We start from the raw sequence: 15526 nt of genomic DNA, 5'->3' as shown, positions 1-15526 counted from the left end.
TCCTTTTCCATCACTCTTTCAAGAGCCAACAATTTTAACATTCATGAATCAACAAATTCAAAAAATATGCACTGTTCAAGCATTCATTCAGAAAAACAATAGTATTGCCACCACATCAAAATAACTAAACTGTTTTAAAATTTGAAATTCATGCACTTCTTTTTCTTTTTCAATTAAAAACATTTTTCATTTAAGAAAGGTGATGGATTCATTTTCATAGCTTCAAGGTATAGACACTAAGACACTAATGATCATGTAATAAAGACACAAACATAGATAAACATAAAGCATAATTTTCAAAAAATAGAGAAATAAAGAACAAGGAAATTAAAGAACGGGTCCACCTTAGTGATGGCGGCTAGTTCTTCCTCTTGAAGATCTTATGGAGTGCTTGAGCTCCTCAATGTCTCTTCCTTGCCTTTGTTGCTCCTCTCTTATGACTCTTTGGTCTTCTCTAATTTCATAGAGGAGGATGGAATGCTCTTGGTGCTCCACCCTTAGTTGTCCCATGTTGGAACTTAATTCTCCTAGGAAGGTGTTGATTTGCTCCCAATAGTTTTGTGGATGAAAATGCATCCCTTGAGGCATCTCAGGGATTTCATGGTGAGGAATTTCCTCATGTCCATGAGTGGGATCTCTTGTTTGCTCCATCCTTTTCTTAGTGATGGGCTTATCCTCATCAATGAGGATGTCTTCCTCTATGTCAATTCCAGCTGAATTGCAAAGGTGACAAATGAGATGAGGGAAGGCTAACCTTGACAAAGTAAAAGACTAGTCCGCCACCTTGTAGAGTTCTTGGGATATAACTTCATGAACTTCTACTTCCTCCCTAATCATGATGCTATGGATCATGATAGCCCGGTCTATAGTAACTTCAGACTGGTTGCTAGTGGGAATGACTGAGCGTTGGATGAACTCCAACCATCCCCTAGCCACAGGCTTGAGGTCATGCCTTCTTAGTTGAACCGGCTTCCCTCTTGAATCTCTCTTCCATTGAGCGCCCTCTTCACAGATGTCTATGAGGACTTGGTCCAACCTTTGATCAAAGTTGACCCTTCTAGTGTAGGGGTGTGCATCTCCTTGCATCATGGGCAAGTTGAATGCCAACCTTACATTTTCCGGACTAAAATCTAAGCATTTCCCTCGAACCATTGTAAGCCAATTCTTTGGGTCCGGGTTCACACTTTGATCATAGTTCTTAGTGATCCATGCATTGGCATAGAACTCTTGAACCATTAAGATTCTGACTTGTTGAATGGGGTTGGTGAGAAATTTCCAACCTCTTCTTCGAATCTCATATCGGATCTCCGGATATTCACCCTTTTTGATTTTGAAAGGGACCTCGGGGATCACCTTCTTCTTGGCCACAACTTTATAGAAGTGGTCTTGGTGCACCCTTGAGATGAATCTCTCCATCTTCCATGACTCGGAGGTGGAAGCTTTTGCCTTCCCTTTCCTCTTTCTAGAGGTTTCTCCGGCCTTAAGTGCCATAAATGGTTATGGAAAAACAAAAAGCAACGCTTTACCACACCAAAATTAGAAGGTTTGCTCGTCCTTGAGCAAAAAAAGAAAGAAGAGAGTAGAAGAAGAAGAAATAGAGGATATGGAGGGGGCTTATTATTTCGGCCAAGGGGGAGAAGTAGTGTGTATATTTTGTGAAAATGAAGGAGTGAAGATGGGTTTATATAGGAGTGGAGAGGGGGGTATGGTTCGGCCATTATGGGTGGGTTTGGGTGGGAAAGTGGTTTGAATTTGAATGGTGAGGTAGGTGGGGTTTTATGAAGGATGGATGTGAGTGGTGAAGAGAATGGTGGGATTTGATAGGTGAGGGGTTTTTGGGGAAGAGGTATTGAGGTGATTGGTGAATGGGTGAAGAAGAGAGAGAGAGGTGGGGTAGGTGGGGATCTTGTGGGGTCCACAGATCCTGAGGTGTCAAGGATATCTCATCCCTGCACCAAGCGGCGTGCAAAAATGCCCCTTTCTGCCAATCCTGGCGTTAAACACCAGGTTGCTGCCCATTTCTGGCGTTTAACGCCAGCTTCTTGCCCTTTTCTGGCGTTAAACGCCAGTCTGGTGCCCATTTCTGGCGTTTAAATGCCAGTAAGTGTCTCCTCCAGGGTGTTCTATTTTTCATTCTATTTTTCAATCTGTTTTTGCTTTTTCAATTGGTTTTGTGACTTCACATGATCATCAACCTACAGAAAACATAAAATAACAATGGAAAATTACATAGATAAGTAAAATTGGGTTGCCTCCCAACAAGCGCTTCTTTAATGTCAATAGCTTGACAGTGGGCTCTCATGGAGCCTCACAGATGTTTAGAGCAATGTTGGAACCTCCCAACACCAAACTTTAGAGTTTGAATGTGGGGGTTCAACACCAAAGTTAAAGTTTGGTTGTGGCCTCCCAACACCAAACTTAGAGTTTGACTGTAGGGGCTCTATTTGTCTCTGTATTGAGAGAAGCTCTTCATGCTTCTTCTCCATGGTTACAGAGAGATATCCTTGAGCTTTAAACACAAGGGTGTCTTCATTCACTTGAATGATCAATTCTCCTCTGTCTACATCAATTACAGCTTTTGCTGTAGCTAGGAAGGGTCTGCCAAGGATGATGGATTCATCCATACACTTCCCAATCTCTAGGATTATGAAATCAGCAGGGATGTAGTGGCCTTCAACCTTTACCAAGACATCCTCTACAAGTCCATAAGCCTATTTCTTTGAATTGTCTGCCATCTCCAGTGAGATTCTTGCAGCTTGTACCTCAATAATCCCTAGCTTCTCCATTACAGGGAGAGGCATGAGGTTTATGCTTGATCCTAGGTCACACAGAGCCTTCTCAAAGGTCATGGTGCCTATGGTACAAGGTATTGAGAACTTTCCAGGATCTTGTCTCTTCAGAGGTAATTTCTGCCTAGTCAAGTCATCCAGTTCTTTAGTGAGCAATGGAGGTTCATTCTCCCAAGTCTCATTACCAAATAACTTGGCGTTTAGCTTCATGATTGCTCCAAGGTACTTAGCAACTTGCTCTTCAGTAACATCTTCATCCTCTTCAGAGGAAGAATTCTCATCAGAGCCCATGAATGACAGGAGTAAATTCAATGGAATCTCTATGGTCTCTGTGTGAGCCTCAGATTCCCATGGTTTCTCATCAGGGAATTCCATGGAGGCCAGTAGACGTCCATTGAGGTCTTCCTCAGTGGAGATCACTGCCTCATCCTCCTTTCCAAGTTTGGCCATGTGAGACGTGTTTATGGCCTTGCACTCTCTCTTTGGATTCTCTTCTGTATTGCTTGGGAGAGTACTAGGAGGGAGTTCAGTAACTTTCTTACTCAGCTGACCCACTTGTGCCTCCAAATTTCTAATGGAGGACCTTGTTTCAGTCATAAAACTTTGAGTGGTTTTAATTAGATCAGAGACTATAGTTGCTAAGTCAGAGTGGCTCTGCTTAGAATCCTCTGTCTGTTGCTGAGAAGATGATGGAAAAGGCTTGCTATTGCTAAACCTGTTTCTTCCACCATTATTGTTGTTGAAACCTTGTTGAGGTCTCTGTTGATCATTCCATGAGAGATTTGGATGATTTCTCCATGAAGGATTATAGGTGTTTCCATAGGGTTCTCCCATGTAATTCACCTCTTCCATTGCTGGGTTCTCAGGATCATAAGCTTCTTCTTCAGGGGAAGCTTCCTTAGTACTGCCTGGTGCAGCTTGTATTCCAGACAGACTTTGAGAAATCATATTGACTTACTGAGTCAATATTTTATTCTGAGCCAGTATGGCATTCAGAGTATCAATCTCAAGAACTCCTTTCTTCTGATTTATCCCATTATTCACATGGTTCCTTTCAGAAGTGTACATGAATTAGTTATTTGTAACCATCTCAATGAGTTCCTGAGCTTCTGTAGGCGTCTTCTTCAGATGAAGAGATCCTCCAATAGAGCTGTCCAATGACATCTTGGACAATTTAGACAGACCATCATAGAAGATACCTATGATGCTCCATTCTGAAAGCATGTCAGAAGGACACCTTCTGATCAATTGCTTGTATCTTTCCCAAGCTTCATAGAGGGATTCTCCTTCCTTCAGTCTGAAGGTTTGGACTTCCACTCTAAGCTTGCTCAATTTTTAAGGTGGAAAGAACTTTGCCAAGAAGACATTGACTAGCTTTTCCGAAGAGTTCAGGCTTTCTTTGGGTTGTGAATCCAACCATGTCCTAGCTCTATCTCTTACAGCAAAAGGGAAGAGCATAAGTCTATGTACTTCAGGGTCAACACCATTGGTCTTGACAGTGTCACAGATTTGCAAGAATTCAGCTAAGAACTGATGAGGATCTTTCAATGGAAGTCCATGAAACTTACAATTCTGTTGCATTAGAAAAACTAATTGAGGCTTAAGCTCAAAGTTGTTTGCTCCAATGGCAGGGATTGAGATGCTTCTCCCATAGAAGTCAGGAGTAGGTGCAGTAAAGTCACCAAGCACCTTCCTTGCATTGTTGACATTGTTGTTTTCGGCTGCCATGGCTTCTTCCTGTTTGAAAAGCTCTGTTAGGTCCTCTATAGAGAGTTGTACTTTAGCTTCTATTAGCTTTCGCTTCAAGGTCCTTTCAGGTTCAGGATCAGCCTCAACAAGAATGCTTTTGTCCTTGCTCCTGCTCATATGAAAGAGAAGAGAACAAGAAAGTATGAAATCCTCTATGTTACAGTATAAAGATTCCTTGAAGTGTCAGAGAAAAAGAAGAATAGAAGGAGAAGGTAGAAAGAGAAGAATTCGAACTTATCAAGAGGGATAGAGTTCGAATTCTTGATAGTGGAGGAGTGTTAGTCCTTAAATAGAAGGATGTGAGAAGAGGGGAAGAATTTTCGAAATTGAAGTAAAATATTTTGAAATAATTAAAAGAAATTTTGAAAATTTGATTGATGATTTTCGAAAACTAAGATTGGGAAAGAAATTAAGTGATTTTTGAAAAGATTTTGAAATTAGAAATCAAAAAGATATGATTGAAAATTAATTTTGAAAAAGATGTGATTGAAAATATATGATTGAGAAGATATGATTGAAAATCAAATTAAAAAGAGAAAGTTTTAAAATTAAAGTTGATTACTTGACTAACAAGAAATTAAAAGATATGATTCTAAAATTTAAAATTTGATCCTTCCTTAATAGGTAAGTAACAACTTGAAAATTTTGAATTAAATTACTAATTGTAGCAAGGATTTTCGAAAATAGTAAAAAAATTAAAAAATGGAAAGAAATTGATTTTGAAGAGATATGATTGAAAAGATATGATTTGAAAAAGATTTGATTTTGAAAAATTATGAAGATTTGAAAAAAAATTTGGATTAAAAACAAAATCTTCCCTCTAGTGTTATCTTGGCGTTAAACGCCCAGAATGGCATCCATTCTAGCGTTAAACACTCAGCCAGGTACCCTGGCTAGTGTTTAAACGCCAGTTTTCCTTCTTCACTGGGCGTTTTAAACGCCCAGCTTTTTCTGTTTAATTCCTCTGCTGAATGTTCTAAATCTTCAATTCTCTGTATTATTGACTTGAAAAGACACAATTTTGAAAATATTTTTGAATTTTTAATGAAGAGAAACAATAAAAATGCAACTAAGATCAAATAAACAATGCATGCAAGACACCATACTTAGAAATTGACACTAAGATACATAAAATATTTTTGACTTTTATGATTTTATAATTTTTTTTTTGTGATTTTTCGAAAATTATATGGAAAAGAGAATAAAGAGATTCAAAACTTTTAATAAGAATTCCAGGAATCATGCAATGTTAGTCTAAAGCTTCAGTCTAAAAAGATTAGACATGGCTGGCTAAGCTTCAGCAGGACATTACATTCAGCAGCTAAATTGATGAGAATCAATCAGCTTTTGTGAGGATAAGAACATCACCTTGAAACTCTAGAATTCATTCTTAAAAATTCTGAAAAATAAAAAGAAAAGTACCTAATCTAAGCAACAAGATGAACCGTCAGTTGTCCAAACTCGAACAATCCCCGGCAACGGCGCCAAAAACTTGGTTCACGAAATTGTGATCATCAACAATGGCGCCAAAGACTTGGAGCTCTCAAACGTGAATCACACTTTGTCACAATTCTGCACAACTAACCAGCAAGTGCACTGGGTCGTCCAAGTAATACCTTACGTGAGTAAGGGTCCATCCCACGGAGACTGTCGGCTTGAAGCAAGCTATGGTCATCTTGTAAATCTCAGTCAGGCATATTCAAATGGTTATGGAGGATTGATAATTAAAGATAAATAAAACATAAAATAAAGATAGAGATAGAGATACTTATGTAATTCATTGGTAGGAATTTCAGATAAGCGTATGAAGATGCTTTGTTCCTCCTGAACCTCTACTTTCTTATTACCTTCTTCCAATCATTCATACTCCTTTCCATGGCAAGCTTTATGTTGAATATCACCGTTGTCAATGGCTACTTCCCGTCCTCTCAGTGAAAATGTTCTACGCACGCTGTCACCGCACGGCTAATCATCTGTCGGTTCTCGATCATGTTGGAATAGGATCCATTGATCCTTTTGCGTCTGTCACACCCCCAACACTCGCGAGTTTGAAGCTCATCACAGTCATCCCTTCCCAAATTCTACTCAGAATACCACAGACAAGGTTTAGACATTCTGGATCTCAGGAATGGCCGCCAATAATTCTAGCCTATACCACCAAGGTTCTAATCTTAGATTAGAAACCCAAGAGATACACATTCAAGTTTGTTTGCATGTAGAACGGAAGTGGTTGTCAGGCACGCGTTCATAGGTGAGAATGGTGATGAGTGTCACATAATCATCACATTCATCATGTTCTTGGGTGCGAATGAATATCTTAGAGAAGAAATAGACTTGAGTTGAATAGAAAAACAACAGTACTTTGCATTAATTCATGAAGAACAGTAGAGCTCCACACCTTAATCTATGGTATGTAGAAACTCCACCGTTGAAAATACATAAGAACAAGATCTAGGCATGGCCGTGAGGCCAGCCTCCAAAAGCGTCTAAGATAGCATAAGACTTATCAAAGATTTTAAAATACAATAGTAAAAGGTCCTATTTATAGAGAACTAGTTGCCTAGGGTTTACAGAAATAAGTAATTAATGCAGAAATCTTCTTCCGGGCCCACTTAGTGTATGCTTGGGCTGAGAATTGAAGCTTCCATGTGTAGAAACTTTTCTTGGAGTTAAATGCCAGCTTTTGTGCTAGTTTGGGCATTTAACTCCAGCTTTTGTGCCAGTTCTGGCGTTTTGACGCCAGGATTCTTATGCTGATTTGGAACGCCGGTTTGGGCCATCAAATCTTGGGCAAAATATGGACTATTATATATTGCTGGAAAGCCAGGATGTCTACTTTCCAACGCAATTGAGAGCGTGCCAATTGGGCTTCTGCAGCTCCAGAAAATCCACTTTGAGTGCAGGGAGGTCAGAATCCAACAGCATCTGCAGTCCTTTTTCAGCCTCTGAATCAGATTTTTGCTCAGGTCCCTCAATTTCAGCTAGAAAATACCTGAAATCACAGAAAAACATACAAACTCATAGTAAAGTCTAGAAATGTGATTTTTATTTAAAAACTAATAAAAACATAATAAAAACTAACTAAAATATACTAAAAACATACTAAAAACAATGCCAAAAAGCGTATAAATTATCCGCTCATCAGCCAGAAACCCTCCAAAATTGCCAGGCACGACTTCTTTTTTAAAAATCATGTGTGACTTTCGGTGCGTACGCGCACAGCGCGCGTACGCGTCCCTGGAGCATTTCGCAATCCGCGCGCGCGCGTCCATGGGCTTTTTCCAAATCTTTGGCTTTTCATGATTTCTCCACTTTGTATGCTTTTCTTTCCATTCCTTTGATCCATTCCTAGCTTTTCAACCTGAAATAACTTAACAAAAAAATCAAGGCATCTAGTGGAATCAAAGGTGAATTAAATTTAGCTAATTAAGGACTTAGAAAGCATGTTTTCACACTTAAGCATAAGTTGGGAGACAATCATGAAACCATGCTATTTCATTGGATAAATGTGGGTAAAAGGTGATAAAATCCCCTAAATCAAGCACAAGATAAACCCTACAAATGGGTTTATCAACCTCCCCACACTTAAACCAAGCATGTCCTCATGCTTAAACCAAGAGAGAACAAAGAGTATCAACATTTATTCAATGAAATCTAACTAAATGCAACCTAAACTATATGCAACTATCTACATGAATGCACTTACTTGGTCAAAATAAATCAATTCCCAAGGAGCATATATGCACAAGGGCTAAGGAGTAGCAAGTCTAATCTACAATTGAATTGAGTTATCAAATATTTTTATAACTAGCAAGAAAAGAGACGATCATGGGTGAAAACATGTAATTGAGCATCAAACCCTCACCGGATGTGTTTGCACTCTATTCGCTCAAGTGTTCAGGGTTGATTCTCTCAATTCTCCTCTATTTCATGCTTTCTAAGATTTGTTTTTCTTCTAACAATCAACATTTATTTCATGCATGCATACAAGTATCATGAGGTCTTTTCATAGGTTCTACTGGGGCTAGGGTCAAGGTAAGGATGCATATTTGGTCAAGTAAGCTTGAAATTTGAATATTTGATAAGCTTAAACTTCCCACCTAACCTATGACATCCTATACAATTCAAAACTAACCTAACTACCCATTTTTCACTTTTTAACATACTCATTCATTTTCCTTTCATTTCACAACTCATATGCATTGATCTTTATTGAACTTTACTTTGCTTTGGGGCTTTTTGTCCCCTTTTATTTCTTTCTTTTCTTCTTTTTTTCCTTTTTTTTCTATATTTTTTTTCTTTTTTTTCTCATTTTCTTCTTTCTATATACAAGAACATCAATGCATAAGATTTTACATTTGATTAATACATGAGCATGTACCCAATTCCCAATATTTACAATAAAAATACAAAATTATCCTTTTATTCCCCCAATGTCCCAAGGTTCCCACACTTGAATGATACACACACACTAGCCTAAGCTAATCAAAGATCTAAATAAAGGACATTTATTGTTTTTCACTTTAAGGCTTGTAAAATGCTAAATTAAAGAACAAAGTGGGTTAAGCGTAGGCTCAAAGTTGGCTAACAATGGATGATAAAAGGTAAGGCTATTTGAGTAAGTGAGCTAAATGAAATGATGGCCTCAATCATATAAATGCATGAATACACAAAATAATGGACATAAAGAATCAAACAAATCAAAGATTACAATTATAGAAAGAGAATAATGCACACAAGAAGGAAAAATAAGTGGTTATAAAATGTAACCACACAATTAGGCTCAAATCTCACTTGCTTGTGTTCTTAGCTCAAAAACATGATTAACAATATATATATAATTCAAACAAGTTCAATGAAAAGTTTTCACTCAAATCAATTGGTGCCCTATAGATAGAAATCTTGAAAAATTTCATTATTTTGACTAAGCTTATTATGTATATATATGCAAAAATAAGAAAATGAAACTAAAACTCCTAAAAACCAAAAAAATGAAATGCAAAAGTGTTGAGATTTGAAACTTGTCATCCAAAATCGCCGATCAGTCAGACGACCCATCTCCCCACACTTAAAAGTTTGCATCAAAGATGAGCAAGGGGGTATGGCGACTTTCCGGATTGCCACCTTCAGCTGGTAGATCAACCGGTTGCTGCGTGTTCTTTCTTCCACGTCCATTTTTGCATGTGGTGCATCATTCATGAGAAATAAAAATACAACACCATAAGATGAGAGAGCACAAAAACAAGGAAGCATACATTGTTGGGAACGATGTACTAATCACTAGAATTGAGTGAGTGAATTAGTGTGACATTAGGAAAATAGGGATGTGAGTTTTAAATTAGGCGACTTTTAGAACACACATTAGCATGAAAAGTTATGTCACAAAAGAAGCATGTACATCACTCATCCTAGTATGCTTGAGATGCTTTAAGTAAACTTGTAAGGTAAAACAAGCATTAAAGAAGCATGAGAGCATTCAAGCTAAAAGCATATGAATGCATATGATCATGAATCACAATGCATTAAGATAAATACTCAACATCCAATGTCAAGAGATTGCCTAACCAAAGAATAGGGTTAAAATCACATGGTGGCCAAATCATGCAATTCAAAAGGATTTAAAAGCTTGAAGGCAATGTCATGTACTTGGTATTCACAAAAGGTAAGCATGAAGAACTTAAAACCAAGTAGCAAAATATAACCTCAATCATATAATCCAACAAAGATTATAAACATAATGATGTTAAGATAACATCCCTTTTTAATACTTAGCAGCAATTAATGGTAAACAAGAATAACAATCCAACACTTACAATGAAAAAAAAGAGAAAATAAAATAAAAACTAACTAATTAACTAACTAATTAACTAACTAACTAACTAATTAACTAGCTAAAATAAATGGTCATCAATGGTGTTTGGGAGTGTTGGATGAAGGGTAGGAGAAGGGAAGAAGAAAGGAGAAGGAAAGAAATGGAAAGAGGAGAAGAAAAGAGATGTGTTGAAGGAAGGACATCCACGCGTACGCGCGCATGGTGCGCACGCTGGTATGCGAAATTGTTACTCAGGTTGTGAATTATTGTTCGAAATTGATTCCCTGGCGATGGCACCAAAAATGGATGCACAGAACCATGGTCTAAACATATCTTCACAACTTCGCATAACTAACCAGCAAGTGCACTGGGTCGTCCAAGTAATAAACCTTACGTGAGTAAGGGTCGATCCCACGGAGATTGTTGGTATGAAGCAAGCTACGGTCACCTTGTAAATCTCAGTCAGGCGGATATAAAATAGTTATGGAGTTTTCGAAATTAATACTAAAATAAGGATAGAAATACTTATGTAAATCATTGGTGAGAATTTCAGATAAGCGTATGGAGATGCATTCATTCCTCTGAACCCCTGCTTTCCTGCTGTCTTCATCCTATGGCTGGCTTTGTGTAAGGATGTCACCGGTGCCAATGGCTACTTTCAATCCTCTCGGGAAAATGGTCCAAATGCTCTGTCACAGCACGGCTAATCGTCTGGAGGCATCACCCTTGTCGTTGGTTGCATCCTATTCCTCTCTGTGAAAATGGTCCGATGCGCTGTCACTGCATGGCTATTCATCTTGGAGGTTCTCGATCATACTGGAATAGAATTTACTATCCTTTTGCATTTGTCACTACGTCCAGCACTCGCGAGTTTGGAGTTCGTCACAGTCATTCAATCCCAGAGTCCTACTCGGAATACCACGGACAAGGTTTAGACTTTCCGGACACTCATGAATACCGCCATCAATCTAGCTTATACCACGAAGATTCTGATTAAGAGATCTAAGAGATACTCATTCAATCTAATGTAGAACGGAAGTGGTTGTCAGGCACGCGTTCATAGGGAATGATGATGATTGTCACGTTCATCACATTCAGGTTGAAGTGCGAATGAATATCTTAGAAACTGAATAAGTTGAATTGAATAGAAAACAGTAGTACTTTGCATTAATCCTTGAGGAACAGCAGAGCTCCACACCTTAATCTATGGAGTGCAGAAACTCTACCATTGAAAATACATAAGTGATAATGGAGTTCATTGGTCTCGGCCCCAGAGGGGAACCGGAGTAACCAAGACTACGAATACAATGATAAAAAGTTCTATTTATAATAAACTAGTCACTAGGGTTTACAGAAGTAAGTAATTGATGCATAAATCCACTTCCGAGGCCCACTTGGTGTGTGCTTGGGCTGAGCTTGAAGTCTACACGTGGAGAGGTCATTCTTGGAGTTGAACGCCAGCTTTTGTGCCAGTTTGGGCGTTGAACTCCACTTTGCAACTTGTTTCTGGCGCTGGACGCCAGAATTGGGCAGAGAGCTGGCCTTGAACGCCAGTTTTTGTCATCTAAACTTGGGCAAAGTATGGACTATTATATATTGCTGAAAAGCCCTGGATGTCTACTTTCCAATGCAATTAGAAGCGCGCCAATTCGAGTTCTGTAGCTCCAGAAAATCCATTTTGAGTGCAGGGAGGTCAGAATCCAACAGCATCAGCAGTCCTTCTTCAACCTCTGAATCTGATTTTTGCTCAAGTCCCTCAATTTCAGCCAGAAAATACCTGAAATCATAGAAAAACTCACAAACTCATAGTAAAGTCCAGAAATGTGAATTTAACATAAAAACTAATGAAAACATCCCTAAAAGTAACTAGATTCTACTAAAAACATACTAAAAACAACCCCAAAAAGCGTATAAATTATCCGCTCATCACAACACCAAACTTAAATTGTTGCTTGTCCCCAAGCAACTGAAAATAAAATAAGATAAAAAGAAGAGAATATACTATAAATTCCAAACTATCAATGAAACATAGCTCCAATCAAATGAGCGGGACTTATAGCTTTTTGCCTCTTGAATAGTTCTGGCATCTCACTTTATTCATTGAGGTTCAGAATGATTGGCATCTATAGGAACTCAGAGTTTAGATAGTGTTATTGATTCTCCTAGTTCAGTATGATGATTCTTGAACACAGCTATTTTATGAGTTTTGGCCGTGGCCCTAAGCACTTTGTTTTCCAGTATTACCACCGGATACATAAATGCCACAGACACATAATTGGGTGAACCTTTTCAGATTGTGACTCAGCTTTGCTAAAGTCCCCAATTAGAGGTGTCCAGGGTTCTTAAGCACACTCTTTTTTTTTTGCTTTGGAACTTGACTTTAACCGCGCAGTCTCAAGTTTTCACTTGACACCTACACGCCACAAGCACATGGTTAGGGACAGCTTGGTTTAGCCGCTTAGACCAGGATTTTATTCCTGTAGGCCCTCCTATCCACTGATGCTCAAAGCCTTGGGATCCTCTTTATTTACCCTTGCCTTTTGGTTTTAAGGGTTATTGGCTTTTTTTCTGCTTGCTTTTTCTTTCTATTTTTTTTCGCCTATTTTTTTTTTCTGCAAGCTTTGTTCTTTGCTGCTTTTTCTTGCTTCAAGAATCATTTTTATGATTTTTCAGATTATCAAATAACATGTTTCCTAGTCATCATTCTTTCAAGAGCCAACATATTTAACATTCTTAAACAACAACTTCAAAAGACATATGCACTGTTCAAGCATACATTCAGAAAATAAGAAGCATTGTCACCACATCAATATAATTAAACTAAGTTCAAGGATAAATTCAAAACTCATGTACTTCTTGTTCTTTTGAATTAAAACATTTTTCATTTAAGAGAGGTGATAGATTCATAGGACATTCATAACTTTAAGATAAAGTTACTAACTACTAATGATCATGTAATGAAGACACAAACATAGATAAGCACTTAACATAGAGAAAACGAAAAACAGAAGAAATAAGAACAAGGAATGAATCCACCTTAGTGTTGGTGGCGTTTCCTTCTTGAGGAACCTATGATGTCCTTGAGCTCTTCTATGTCTCTTCCTTGTCTTTGTTGCTCCTCCCTCATTGCTTTTTGATCTTCTCTAATTTCATGAAGGATGATGGAGTGCTCTTGATGTTCCACCCTTAATTGTCCCATGTTGGAACTTAATTCTTCTAGGGAGGTGTTGATTTGCTCCCAATAGTTTTGTGGAGGAAAATGCATATGAGGCATCTCCAGGATCTCATGGTGATGAGCTTCCTGCGCCTCTTGAGCTCCATGAATGGGCTCTCTTGCTTGCTCCATTTTTTTCTTAGTGATGGGCTTCTCTTCCTCAATGTGAATGTCTCCTTCTATGGAAGTTCCAGCTGAGTAACATAGATGGCAGATAAGATGAAGAAAAGCTAGCCTTGCCCCAGGAGAGGGCTTTTCAGCTATTTTGTAGAGTTCAAGGGAGATGACTTCATGAACCTCTACTTCTTCTCCAATCATGATGCTATGGATCATGATGGCCCGATCCACAGTAACTTCAGATCGGTTGCTAGTGGGGATGATGGAGCGTTGGATGAACTCCAACCATCCTCTAGCCACAGGCTTGAGGTCCAATCTTCTTAGTTGAACCGGCTTGCCTTTGGAGTCAATCTTCCATTGAGCTCCTTCCACACATATGTCCATGAGGACTTGGTCCAACCTTTGATTAAAGTTGACCCTTCTAGTGTAGGGGCGTTCATCTCCTTGCATCATAGGCAAGTTAAACGCCAACCTCACATTTTCCGGACTAAAATCCAAGTATTTCCCCCGAACCATTGTAACATAGTTCTTTGGATCCGGGTTCTTACTTTGATCATGGTTCTTGGTGATCCATGCATTAGCATAGAACTCTTGAACCATTAGGATGCCGACTTGTTGGATGGAATTTGTTAGAACTTCCCAACCTCTTCTTTGAATTTCATGTCGGATCTCCGGATACTCATTTATTTTGAGTTTAAAAGGGACCTCGGGGATCACCTTCTTCTTGGCCACAACATCATAGAAGTGGTCTTGATGAGCTTTGGAGATGAATCTTTCCATCTCCCATGACTCGGAGGTGGAAGTTTTTGTCTTCCCTTTCCCTTTTCTAGAGGATTCTCCGGTCTTAGGTGCCATCAATGGTAATGGAAAAACAAAAGCTTATGCTTTTACCACACCAAACTTAGAATATTGCTCTCCCTCGAGCAAGAAAATAAAGAATTAGATGAAGAAGAAGAAGAAAAGATGGAGAAGAGGGGGAAGGTGTGTTTCGGCCAAGAAGAGAAGAGAGGGTTGTGTTGTGTGAAAATGAGCAAGAATGGAAGGCTTTATATAGGGAAGGGAGGGGGGTTAAGGTTCGGCCATATGGGTAGGTTTTGGTGGGAAATTGATTTGAATTTTGAAGGTAGGTGGAGTTTATTGGGTAGGTTTATGGGGAAGAGTGGGTGGATGTGAGTGGTGAAGGGTTAATAGGGAAGAGAGATGGAGGTGATTGGTGAAGGGTTTTAGGGAAGCATGTTTATTGGGAATAGAGGATGATTGAGAAGAGAGAAGAGAGTGAGTGGAGGTAGGTGGGGATCCTGTGGGGTTCACAGATCCTGAGATGATCCTGTGGGGTCCACAGATCCTGAGGTGTTCAAGGATTTACAACCTTACACCAAATTAGGCATGTAAAATACCCTTGCACACAACTCTGGGCGTTCAGTGCCAGGTTGGTGCCCATTTTGGACGTTCAACACCCATTTGTTGCCCATTTCTAGCATTGAACGCCAGAACCATGCTTGTTCTGGGCATTCAGCGCTAGCTCCTCTCCAGGGTGCAATTCTGGCGTTCAGCGCCCAGATGATGCCCATTTTGGGCGTTCAGCGCCCAGATACTGCCCATTTTGGGCGTTCTGCGCCAGAACCATGCTTTGTTCTGGCGTTGAACGCCAGGCAGGTGCTTCCTCCAAGGTGTGATTTTTCTTTTGCTGTTTTTGATTCTGTTTCTAAATTTTTCATTTATTTTGTGATTCCACATGATCATGAACCTAAGAAAATATGAAAAAAATAAAATTAGATAAATAAACATTGGGTTGCCTCCCAACAAGCGCTTCTTTAATGTCAATAGCTTGACAGTGGGCTCTCA

The sequence above is a fragment of the Arachis hypogaea genome, chromosome 16 (assembly GCF_003086295.3).
Source record: "Arachis hypogaea cultivar Tifrunner chromosome 16, arahy.Tifrunner.gnm2.J5K5, whole genome shotgun sequence".
In the NCBI taxonomy this organism is placed as follows: domain Eukaryota; kingdom Viridiplantae; phylum Streptophyta; class Magnoliopsida; order Fabales; family Fabaceae; genus Arachis; species Arachis hypogaea.
Note: the sequence above shows the minus strand (reverse complement) of the source record.